Source organism: Ictidomys tridecemlineatus, chromosome 2 (assembly GCF_052094955.1).
Source record: "Ictidomys tridecemlineatus isolate mIctTri1 chromosome 2, mIctTri1.hap1, whole genome shotgun sequence".
Taxonomy (NCBI): Eukaryota; Metazoa; Chordata; class Mammalia; order Rodentia; family Sciuridae; genus Ictidomys; species Ictidomys tridecemlineatus.
Genome location: NC_135478.1, coordinates 107,530,337 through 107,543,031, shown reverse-complemented (window position 1 = coordinate 107,543,031; position 12,695 = coordinate 107,530,337). Strand labels below are relative to the sequence as shown.

Genomic DNA, 12,695 nt, shown 5'->3' with positions numbered 1-12,695 from the left:
CATTCATAGATATTCCTTGTTCAGGTCTCAATGTAGTTGAAATAAAATTATCTCAAACCTGATCTGCAGATTCAGTGCATTCCCAGTGAAATTCCCAGCAAACTGTTTCTGAACCTAGGATATAAACACACCTCAAGAAGGCATACATCTGGACCCCAGAACCTGTCAAAATTGCATTTAAAATGCAAAACTGCAAAACTCTAGAAGACATGTATGACCACATGTTTCATGATGAGGCTTTAAATATAGCCCCCAAACAAATCCATGAAAGACAAAAACTGATAATGTGGATTGCATTAAATTTCTCTATAAAAAATCATATTAAGGAAATGGAAAGACATGTCAAAGACTGGGTGAAATAATTGGAAAGTATGTGTCTAAAATAAACTTATGTCCTAAACATAATAACAACCTCAGCAATAAGAAAGCCCAATGGGTAAAATCTGAACAGACAACTCACAAGAAAGTATGAGATGGCAAAGAAGCATAGAAAGGATTCTTAGCATCACCTGTCATGAAGAAAGCACAGACTAAAACTCTTGAGATGCACTGCACACCTACTAAGGTGCTAAGGTCTTTCCTTAAGTGCAGCATCCAACTTGAAGATGATGAGCAGCCACAGGTACTCTCGTGCATTGCTGGTGGAGCACACCATAGCTCACTACTATCAAAAAGCTGGCCATTTTCCCCAAAGTTAGACATGGCATCACCACATGATCCTACAAACATAGACAACTGCCTCGAAAACAAATCTAGGTAACAGCATGCAGTTACATAAAGCAGTTCTGTTCACAGTGGCAAGATACCTCAAAGGATGTCCCTGCCCAAGGTGGGGGTGGTGTTCAGAGGATTCCCTGCCCAGATGGTGGAGGGGGCTGGGGGCTTCAGAGGAAACACCTGACCCCACATATCATACTCTGCAAAGAGAGCACACCACACCAATCTCCAGTGACACCACAACTACTAGATGGGGAAAGGGGATGACTCATGAAGGGTTTGGGGGAGCTCACTTGCACTGTGTCCCACATTGATCCCTTGTTTGTATGTTTGTTTGTTGGCCTTCTGTTTTGTCTGCTAATAAGTCAAAAGCCCAAGTCCTAGACCCCTTTTCCCCCTTGTCACTGAAGGCAGAACAGTGAGGACCCAGAAAACTCACATGTCAGCTCAGGTCCCCATAGGAATCAACCCCTGAAAAAGCCCAAGCCTGGAAAATCCATTCCTGGCTCTGGAGAGAAGTCTAGGATTTGAGACAGAGTTGGGTCTGGAAGGGAATGCCCTGGTCTCCTGGAAAGTGATGCTTCCTCTGTCTGCTGCCAGACTCCTCTCCTGGTTTCCTCCAATCTGCAGCCTCAAAAGTGCAAGCCAGACAGGGATGTGAGTGTGTACACATATGTATAGGCACACAGAGGTGCATGGGTGTATCATAGGTATGTGTAACAGAGTTGGTGGGGAAGACTGTGAGGGTGTTATGTATGTGTGTGCACCTACACAAATGTGTATACTTGTATTTGTGTGTTTATGCACCACTCCTCCAGGGGAATCTTAGATCCTCACTTTCCTACCTTTTTTTCTTTTTAAAAAATATCTTTATTTTATTTTTATGTGGTGCTGAGGATTAAACCTGGTGCCTCATGCATTGTAGGTGAGCACTCTACCTCTGAGCCACAACCTCAGGCCCCTACCTTTTTCTTTTAAGAATATTAAGAAGTGATGCATTTCTTCTTAAAATTTACACACTTGGTCAAGGCCCAGCCCAGCTTAGGGAGAGCAGAGGGATCATCCATGCCAACTGGATAGGTGTGTAGCTCCCTCTGTCACTACACCTCTTCCTGTGGGGCTGGAGGAGGCTGGAATCAGGCCTCTCTAACCCAGCAGAAACATGACTAGAGTGCTGAGGTCTCCCTCAGAAGAACAAGTTGAGCAGTAGAGGGTTAGAAGAAAGCAATGCCCGACACTCAGGACATGGACTTTGCTGCCCATGGAGGAAGAGAGCTGTTGCTGGTCTTGGATCTGATGTTCATCCCTGAGCTGAGAGCAGCACTTTCACACAGGAATGTTCCCAGGCACATCAGTGAATGGCCTGAGCTCAGAATAGAATTGAGGGGCTCAAAACTGAAACAGTTGCTTTCCTGCCACATACTCTTGACCTTATCTAAGCCCCGCCTGCCCTGTTGTCTTTCAACTCAGCCCTCCAACCAAAGCCAAAACTGCTCCAGGATTCCTTTTCAGCTTCAAATTCAGAACAGTCTCTTTAATGTTGAAGTGATTAGCAAGGTGCTCTGGGAGGAGAAAATATCTTTAGTACAGGAAGAGCCAATGTGTTCGTTTCCCAGCACCAACAAAACAGAGCACAGAAATAAGTGTGAGTTAAAACACAAACCTTCTATCTCACCATTCTGGAGGCCAGAATCCCCAAATGAGGATGTCAGCAAGGCCATTCTCCCTCTGAAAGCTGTTGGGAAGGTCCTTCTTTGTCTCTTCAGCTTCTGGTGTTTGCTGACAATCTTCTGTCTTGCAGCATTAGAGAAATAATTATTCATTAAAGCAAGGGAAGAGAGTTTAATCAGGGCTCTATATGCTGGGAAAGGGGTGTCCTTGCTAAACTGATCAAGCAGGGTGCTTACTGGAGACAGGGTAGCCAGATGTCACCAGGTATGGCAGAGGATGAGGAGCCTGATCAGATACTGGGGAGGGGGTGTCCTTGCTAAACTGACTGAACAGGGTGCTCTACTAGCACTTAATTTTAAAAGGTAGGGCAGCAACAAGCCTAAGGAAAGGGTTCAGGAGTCTGACAGAAGTATGGTCAAGCAGAGGATCTTTGTCAATCTCCTCTTGTTCAAGAAGAGAGATTCTTCTCTCCTTTGAACAATATTAAATCATGTTGTCATTTGTTTCCCTTGTATTTATCAGGGACCAGCTGACTCATCTCTGGGACTTTGTAGTGGAGGATACTTGCTGGATTGGGCCAATAGCCAGGCATTTAATGAGAAGGAATTAATATGAAAGTAAAGAAAACATGGAAAAAAATAAAAGTCACAAGTAAATTCTGTTCCTGGATTGTCTTTGATGGTGCTATGGCTTCAATTTTTGTCATCCAGAATTCATATGATGAAATTCTATTCCCCAAAGTTATGTGGAAACAGTAACGGGGTACTCTGAGAACTGACTGGGCCCTGAACACTCTGCCCTACTGAGTGTATTTACCCATTCATAAATTAATGGATCAAGGGGCTGAGATATAGCTCAGTTGGTAGAGTGCTTGCATCACATATACACAACCCTTAGTCCAATCCCCAGCACCACAAAAATTAATTATTTAATTAATTAGTGGATCAATGAGTTGTCAAGGGAACAGATTTGCTACAAAAGCTAGCTCTCTGGCACAGCTGGTTTTATCATGCAGTGTCTCAGGATACTGCAGAGTCCCCTCCAGAAAAAGGTCTTCAACAGATTTAGCCCCCTGACCTGGGATTCTCTACACACCTTAAAATTAATAATTTTTTCCTTTTGGTGCTGGGGATTGAACCCAGGGCCTATAAGGCAGGCACTCTACCAACTGAGCTGTATCCCTGGCATTAAAAAAATAGTTTTTTTAATGAATGACTCAGTCTCAGTTGTGAAGATATAGCAACTGAAAATAGCCCAAGACAGATGGAAATATCAAGAGGCGAAGCAGATGGCTAGAGGACAAAAGGAAACCGCTGAGGCAACATAGGAATTACTGGAATTTTAATTAAAAAAATAGCATTCCTGAAATTGAAATACTGAAGGATTACTCTGACAAAATATATACAAGTATGCATTCAGAAAACTTTGAAACATGGTAGAAAGGAATAAAAAGAAACATAAATAAATGCAGAGATTTTCCTTGTTCAGGATCAATTCAACCATTGACATAGGAGTGAACGAAAATAGCTCAAAAGTGGGCTGGGAATGTGGCTCAGTGGCAGAGTACTTGCCTCACACATGTGAAGCATTGGGTTTGATCCTCAGCACCACATAAAAATAAACAAAATAAAGATATTTTTAAAAAATAGTTCAAGACTCTACACATCTGGTTACAAGCACTTATCATAAAGCTTCAGTGATCCCAGAGTGTGGCATTGGAAAAGGAATTGAAAATAGACAAAAGGAACAGAATAATGAGCCCAAAAAAGACCCATGTAAAAACCAGTCAAATGGTCCTGTCAAAGGGACAAAGGCAACTTGATGGAGAGAAAAAGTCTGTACCACAAAAGGCTACAGAACGATCGTGAAAAAAAATGAACTATGTCAAACCCATTTGGAATACAATGAACACAATCTTTATGGCTTATCCAAAAAGCTACTCAAAATAATCCATAAAGTTAAATTTTCAAATGCAAAATAATAAAATTTATAGAAAAAAATCTACATAGCCTTGTGTCTTATAAATAGGAGGAATCAGACACAGAAATGCACACAGGAAAAACACCCTGTGGAGACTGGAGCTCTGCTGACAAAGCCAGGAAACTAGGGAGGCTGCAATGACCATCCCAGGAAATGCATCCCACACCTCAATTCCAGAGCTCTGAACTTGAGAGCTCTAAGGCAACAAGACTCTATGTGTTTGTAGTGCTTTGCTAGGCAGCTCTAGGACAATGATACAGGCACATTCTGCCCCACCCTCTGCAGATACTTCTCTCCCCGAGCTCACCTCACATAGAAAGGGGGCAGGAACAGGGCACTTCACAGGCCATGACCACTTCCAGGTGTTCACTTCCCTCCCTGACTGTCTGGGGACTCTGGCCTCAGCTTTCAACCTCCTGCGGCCAGTGGAGGATGAGGAAAGGAGTGGTAAGAGGTCAGCTTTCCTGGAATTGAACACTGAGCCTCCATCTTGCTGTTCCTGGACCGCAGAAAGCACAGAACTAGACAAATCCCACCCTTTACATGTCCTTCAACTCTACCTCCCAGCCATCCATAGCTTGTAAGAGCAAAAATGTCCCTTTTAATCTCATGAGGCAAAGGAGATTATGTTCCACCTGGTCAAGGCATCTCACCTGGGTCCACTGGGCCCGAGCAGGGTGAGGGTAGAACAACCTGGGGGTCAAACAAGACAGAAAGGGGAGAAGGGAATGGAGGGGCTGGTTGTCAGGACACTGAGGATGAATATATCTCCCCACAGAGGCTAAGTGCAAGTGCTGAAGAAGGACCTCCTGCCTCCATCCAGGGCCTCTGATAATTGCATAGACACTCCTTCTCAGAAGGCCTAGTCCCACGCAAGGGTCAGCTCCAGGGACTTTAGTCTGTTTCCCCAAAATGGGCATGATGCAGCTTGCTGAATCATGATTCTGACTTTTAGGAATAGCATACTCCCTGTTCAGCACAGTAGGAGCAAAAGGTCCTCCCACAGCCCAGGCCTCTAACTGTGCCTCCCTTACAGGCATCTCCTTTGTGGAACTCCAGGCCCTTCTGGCTGCAGAAGAGGCCACAGGTCAACACAGGGATAGCTAAGGACTCTGCATGTTTCCTGGGAGGGCTGAGGGCTGGCACTCCCCACAGCAGCTGAAGGCAGAGCAGTCACTGCCTCTGCCCTCTTGAGTCTGGTGAGGGCTTCCTGGTGGGGGATGCATGAGTTCAGTTTTCCTGAGGCAGGTAGGAAGATAGTTGTTCCCTCAAGTCCACACACCCTGCTGGAAGCAAATCCCCTGAGCTCAGGGACTCAGCATAGTTTGTGCCTTATGCCCACCTCCAGCTCCACCACCTCCACCATGTCCATCAAAACAACTGCCTGAGGAAAGCTCAAGGCTTCCAGGAAAACTTACTATGTCCTAACCAACACCTGATGACAGGCCCTCAACCTTCCTTGCTCCAATCATTTAGAAAGGGTTTACAATTGACAATATGCATCTCTTGCATACAGAGGAGCCTCTCTCAGAAACTGAGAGCCTTCCCCTTGAAATGTAAGCATCTAGCAGGATAAGGCCTCTCTCCCAGTCTCTGTGGGAAGACAGAATTCTTTGACAACTGTCACAAACACAATTGGCCTAATTGCATTTACAATGACCAAGTCTATTTTTACTTCACTAACTCCCATGCTCATACTCTTCCCCATCCCTCACTTCCCCTTTAAAATACCCAAATTAACTCTGCACAGATCATAAAGGAGCCCAGGTCTTTCCTCTACCATGATTGTTTACCTAATAAAATCTGTTCCCACTGCTTTACCTGATGTCTTGTTGAATTTATCTGTGACATCATTGCAAGTGAACATTCAGAAGAGGAGAGAAAGGAGTCAAGGGGACCACCTAAGCTCCATCCTCTGCACTCAGCCCCTCCAAGCACAGCTGAAGCCCATGGAGCAGAGGCAAAGGAACCACATTCAGCAGGTGCACATGGCTGAGTGCCCAGTCCACAGGGTGCAATGGACTTGCCATCTTTGTGTTCAAGGCCTGGGCTGTAGGTAGAAAACAGAAGATGCCACAGAAGCCTCTGGGAAGTATAGTCTTTGAGACAGTTACTTTGCCAAGGACTGTCTCCATTTTAGGATTATGGCCATTCAATAGTGGCCAATCTCAATGTGAGGAGAATCTACACACAGAAGTGAAGCTCCCAGAAGCTTCTGGGAGGTGCAGGCTGCACATCTTCCCTTCCCATGCCCCAGGGATTCTGGGTAGTACAGCCCATCCTGTATGGGGCTGCCTCCCACCCTACTGCAAATTCTCCTTGGATCTGTAGCCCCCTGAGGTTTCTGGGTAATGCAGTTCTTCTGTCACTGCCCCCTTCACTGCAGAGGCTCTGGGGAGCTGTGGGTCCCTGGAGATTCTGGGTAGTGCAGTCTGTTGTTCTACCAATTCACCTGGACCCTGCCCCACCAGAGGATATGGAGAGTGTAGTCTGTTCTGCCCACTAATGCCTCCTCCCACCCTCACCTCAAAGGCTCGGAGGAAGCTAGGTAGTAAGTCTCAGTGCTCTACCAATGTAGTCCTCACCATAAAGCCCTCTAGGAGCCACAGGGGCACATTCATCCAGCCACCTCCACAGATTCTGGATAGTAGCAGTGGTAGTTCAGTGTCCATGCAGTCCTCACCATGATGGCCTCTGGAAGCTCTTGCCCCCTGCTGATTCCAGGTAATGTATTCTGGTGTTCTACCAATGCAGGCCTCACACTCACCTGGACTCTGTACCCAGGGATTCTGGAGAATATATTCTGCCATTCTGCCCACTAATTCCTCCCCCACCCTCATCCCAAATGTTCCTGGGTAGTACACTTCAGTGCTCTACCAACATAAACCTTACCACAGAGGCCCCTATGAAACACAGGCACATTCATCTGGGCACACCCTGGGATTCTGGACAGTGTTCTGCCCATGCAGGCCCCACCATATGACCTCTGGAAGATTCAGGCCCCCAAGGATCCTGGGTAATGTAGTCTAGCATTCTTATTAAGCCCTCAAAGCAGACAGTCTGAAGCCTCAGCAGCTCTGTGCCCCAACTATCCACCTAGCTCCTCCTGGGCCCTCCTGGCAGACACTGAGGGAAGCTATACCCACTACAGGAATACCAGTTGGGACTGAGGGGCAGCCTACCAAGTTTGGTTACACGGTGGGATCCCAGGTCCTGGGGTGGGACCAGGGGCTATGCTGTCTCAAGGGTCTGTTGTGGCCTGGTGAGATGACCCCTGGCCTAAGTTCTGAGGCAACCTAAAAACCAAGGTTGTAGAGGGGAAGCTAGGTTCTAGGGGAAAAAATGTCATTGACTGGAGTTCAGGATCTAAGGGAGGGGAGAATGGAGGTCTTCTGTGGGGACAATGGGGGACACAGGTCCACACTATTTTTGAACAAGGCAACTTATAGTACTTGACTTGTTTTTCTTTTAGTGTAATACCTCCCTTTGCTGATTTTCATTGTTGTTTTTCATTTTCTCCTCATGGAATATTTTGCCAAGTATGCTTTGTAGTGCAGGCTTTCCAGTTGTAAATTCTTTGAACTTTTGTTTATCATGGAAGATTTTTATTTCATCATCAAATCTAAAACTTAATTTTGCTGTATATAAGATTCTTGGATGGCATTCATTTTCTTTCAGAACTTGGTATATGTTGTTCCAGGAATTCTAGCTTTCAGGGTGTGGGCTGAAAAGTCTGCAGAGACCCTAACTGTTTTCCTCCTATATGTAATCTGATTCCTTTCTCTTGTGGCCTTTAAAATTGTCTTCTTATTCAGTATGCTAGGCATTTATATTATAATGTGACTTGGTGTAGATCTGTTCTGATTTTGTACATTTGATGTCCTGTTAGCCTCTTGCATTTGATTTTCCAATTCATTCTTCATGTTGGGAAATCGTTATGATATTGTTTCATTACTTTGTAACTCTATGCCTCCCTCAATCCCAATAATTTTTAAATTTGGTCTTTTAATGTTATCCCATAATGCTTGAATATTCTGCTCATGGTTTCTTAGCATCTTCACTGTGTGGTCATACTGCCCCCAGCCAGTGCAGGCATCTAAACTAAGGGTCACTCAAGTGAATTTCCTAAAGTATCAAATAAAACACAGACACACAATTTACCTTTAATTTAAGCCCCGGGATGATTCTTCTGCCCTCGGCCTCAAGCTCCCCAAATGGGAGAGTGAGGAATGTCACGAGAGGCTGGCAAGAGAGAGAGCTAGCCCATTCAGGAGTGGTCTTTTATTGGGGGGATTCTCATTCTTTAGAAATTTTCATCCAAAAAAGATCAAGAGGGGCAGGGTTACAAGGAAAGGTAAGGTAACTCAACCCTTGGGGCTTCTTTCCCTCTGGCTGGGAGCCACTGGAGGAATGTGCCCCATGGCATCTCAGGCCATGCAGCACTCCCAGGTGAGATGAGTGCTCTGCCATCATCTCCCATTCAGAGGCTGGTAGAGGACAGGTTTGAAGCCCATCTGGCCACCTCTAGGTCCTCCTGGTATCAGTAGCACTGATGTGGAGGGGGATCTTGCTGTAACCTGACCTGTCTTCACTCTGCCTTTTCACAATTCTTTTTTTTTTTTTATTGTTGGTCGTTCAAAACATTACACAGTTCTTAATACATCATCTTTCACAGTTTGATTCAAGTGGGTTATGAACTCCCAACTTTACCCCGTATACAGATTGCTGTTTCACATCAGTTACCCTTCCATTGATTGACATATTGCCTTTCTAGTGTCTGATGTATTCTGCTGTCTGTCCTATTCTCTACTATCCCCCCTCCCCTCCCCTCCCCTCCCCTCCCCTTTTCTCATCCCTGTTTAATGTAAATCTTCTTCTCAAGCTCTTCGTCCTTACCCTGTCCTTGTTTACTCCCCTTATATCAAAGGGGTCATTTGGTATTTGTTTTTTAAAGATTGACTAGCTTCACTTAGCATAATCTGCTCTAATGCCATCCATTTCCCTCCAAATTCTATGATTTTGTCGTTCCTTAATGCAGAGTAATACTCCATTGTGTATAAATGCCACATTTTTTTTATCCATTCATCTATTGAAGGGCATCTAGGCTGATTCCATAATCTTGCTATAGTGAATTGTGCTGCTATGAACATCGTTGTAGCAGTGTCTCTGTAACATGCTCTTATTAGGTCTTTAGGGAATAGACCGAGAAGGGGAATAGCTGGGTCAAATGGTGGTTCCATTCCCAGCTTTCCAAGAAATCTCCATACTGCTTTCCAAATTGGCTGCACCAATTTGCAGTCCCACCAGCAATGAACAAGAGTGCCCTTTTCCCCGCATCCTCTCCAGCACTTATTGTTGTTTGACTTCCTAATGGCTGCCAATCTTACTGGAGTGAGGTGGTATCTTAGGGTAGTTTTGATTTGCATTTCTCTAACTGCTAGCGATGGTGAGCATTTTTTCATGTACTTATTGATTGATTGTATGTCCTCCTCTGAGAACTGTCTGTTCAGGTCCTTGGCCCATTTATTGATTGGGTTATTTGTTATCTTATTGTCTAATTTTTTGAGTTCTTTGTATATTCTGGTTATTAGGGCTCTATCTGAAGTGTGTGGATTAAAGATTTGTTCCCAGGATGTAGGCTCCCTGTTTATCTCTCTTATTGTTTCTTTTGCTGAGAAAAAACTTTTTAGTTTGAGTAAGTCCCATTTGTTGATTCTAGTTATTAACTCTTGCGCTATGGGTGTCCTATTGAGGAATTGGGGGCCCGATCCCACAGTATGTAGATCATAACCAACTTTTTCTTCTATCAGATGCCATGTCTCTGATTTAATATCAAGCTCCTTAATCCATTTTGAGTTAACTTTTGTGCATGGCGAGAGATAGGGGTTCATATTCATTTTGATGCAAATGGATTTCCAGTTTTCCCAGCACCATTTGTTGAAGATGCTATCCTTCCTCCATTGCATGCTTTTAGCCCCTTTATCAAATATAAGATAGTTGTAGTTTTGTGGATTGGTTTCTGTGTCCTCTATTCTGTACCATTGGTCCACCCGCCTGTTTTGGTACCAGTACCATGCTGTTTTTGTTACTATTGCTCTGTAGTATAGTTTGAAGTCTGGTATCGCTATACCGCCTGATTCACTCTTCCTGCTTAGCATTGTTTTTGCTATTCTGGGTCTTTTATTATTCCATATGAATTTCATGATTCTTTTATCTATTTCTACAAGAAGTTCCATTGGGATTTTGATTGGCATTGCATTGAACTTATAGAGGACTTTTGGTAATATCGCCATTTTGATGATGTTAGTTCTACCTATCCATGAGCAGGGTATATTTTTCCATCTTCTAAGGTCTTCTTCTATATCTTTCTTTAGGGTTCTATAATTTTCATTATATAAATCTTTCACCTCTTTTGTTAGGTTGATTCCCAAGTATTTTATTTTTTGGGGGGATATTGTGAATGGAGTAGTTGTCCTCATTTCCGTTTCAGAGGATTTGTCACTGATATACAGGAATGCCTTTGATTTATGCGTGTTGATCTTATATCCTGCCACTTTGCTGAATTCATTTATTAGCTCTAATAGCTTCTTTGTAGACCCTTTTGGGTCTTTTAGGTATAGGATCATATCATCTGCAAATAGTGATAATTTAAGTTCTTCTTTTCCTATTATTATGCCTTTAATTTCTTTTGTCTGTCTAATTGCTCTGGCCAGTGTTTCGAGGACTATGTTGAACAGAAGTGGTGAGAGAGGGCATCCCTGTCTTGTACCAGATCTTAGAGGGAATGCCTTCAATTTTTCTCCATTCAGAATGATGCTGGCCTGTGGCTTATCGTAGATTGCTTTTACAATGTTGAGGTATGTTCCTGTTATCCCTAATTTTTCTAGAGTTTTGAACATAAAGGGATGCTGTACTTTGTCGAATGCTTTTTCTGCATCCATCGAGATGATCATATGGTTCTTATTTTTAAGTCTATTGATGTGGTGAATAACATTTATTGATTTCCGTATATTGAACCAGCCTTGCATCCCAGGGATGAATCCTACTTGATCATGATGTATAATTTTTTTGATATGTATTTGAATCCGATTTGCCAGAATTTTATTGAGGATTTTTGCGTCAAGGTTCATTAGAGATATTGGTCTGTAGTTTTCTTTCTTTGAAGTGTCTTTGTCTGGTTTCGGAATCAGGGTGATGTTGGCCTCGTAGAATGAATTTGGAAGTTCTCCCTCTTTTTCTATTTCCTGAAATAGCTTGAAAAGTATTGGTGTTAGTTCCTCTTTAAAGGTTTTGTAAAACTCTGCTGTATACCCATCCGGTCCTGGGCTTTTCTTAGTTGGTAATCTTTTGATGGTTTCTTCTATTTCCTCTATTGTTATTGGTCTGTTTAGGTTGTCTATATCCTCCTGACTCAATCTGGGCAGGTCATAAGACTTAAGGAATTTATCTATGCCTTCACTATCTTCTATTTTATTGGAGTATAAGGATTCAAAATAATTTCTGATTATCTTCTGTATTTCTGAAGTGTCTGTTGTGATATTACCTTTTTCATCCCGTATGTTAGTAATTTGAGTTCTCTCTCTTCTTCTCTTCGTTAGCATGGCTAAGGGTCTGTCAATTTTATTTATTTTTTCAAAGAACCAACTTTTAGTCCTGTCAATTTTTTCAATTGTTTCTTTTGTTTCAATTTCATTTATTTCGGCTCTGATTTTAATTATTTCTTGCCTTCTACTTCTTTTGCTGTTGTTTTGCTCTTCTTTTTCTAGGATTTTGAGATGAAGTATGAGATCATTTATTTGTTGGTTTTTTCTTTTTTTGAGGAATGAACTCCAAGCAATGAATTTTCCTCTTAGAACTGCTTTCAATGTGTCCCATAGATTCCGATATGTTGTGTCTGTATTTTCATTTGACTCTAGGAATTTTTTAATTTCCTCCTTGATGTCTTCTAAAACCCATTGATCATTCAGCAACCTATTGTTCATTCTCCAAGTGATGCTTGATTTTTCCTTCATTCTTTTATCGTTGATTTTCAGTTTTATTCCATTATGATCAGATAAGATGCATGGTATTATCTCTACCCCTTTATATTGTCTAAGAGTTGCCCTGTGACATAATATATGGTCTATTTTTGAGAAGGTTCCATGTGCTGCTGAGAAAAAAGTGTAACTACTTGATTTGGGGTGGTATAGTCTATATATGTCAATTAAGTCTAGGTTGTTAATTGTGTTATTGAGTTCTATAGTTTCTTTATTTAACTTTTGTTTGTAAGATCTGTCCAGTGGTGAGAGAGGTGTGTTGAAGTCTCCCATGATTATTGTATGGTGGTC

General features: G+C 42.9%; 1 non-coding gene across 1 annotated transcript in view; it reads right to left on the bottom strand.

Moving 5' to 3' along the window:
- Nucleotides 1-12,620, bottom strand: part of LOC101968667 (uncharacterized) — a 36,344-nt gene extending 23,724 nt beyond the window's left edge. The window contains exon 1 of the transcript XR_013434949.1: nt 2,381-12,620. This is a non-coding gene — a transcript (uncharacterized LOC101968667). The remainder of the gene's footprint in view (nt 1-2,380) is intronic.
- Between the last annotated feature and the right edge of the window lie 75 nt (nt 12,621-12,695).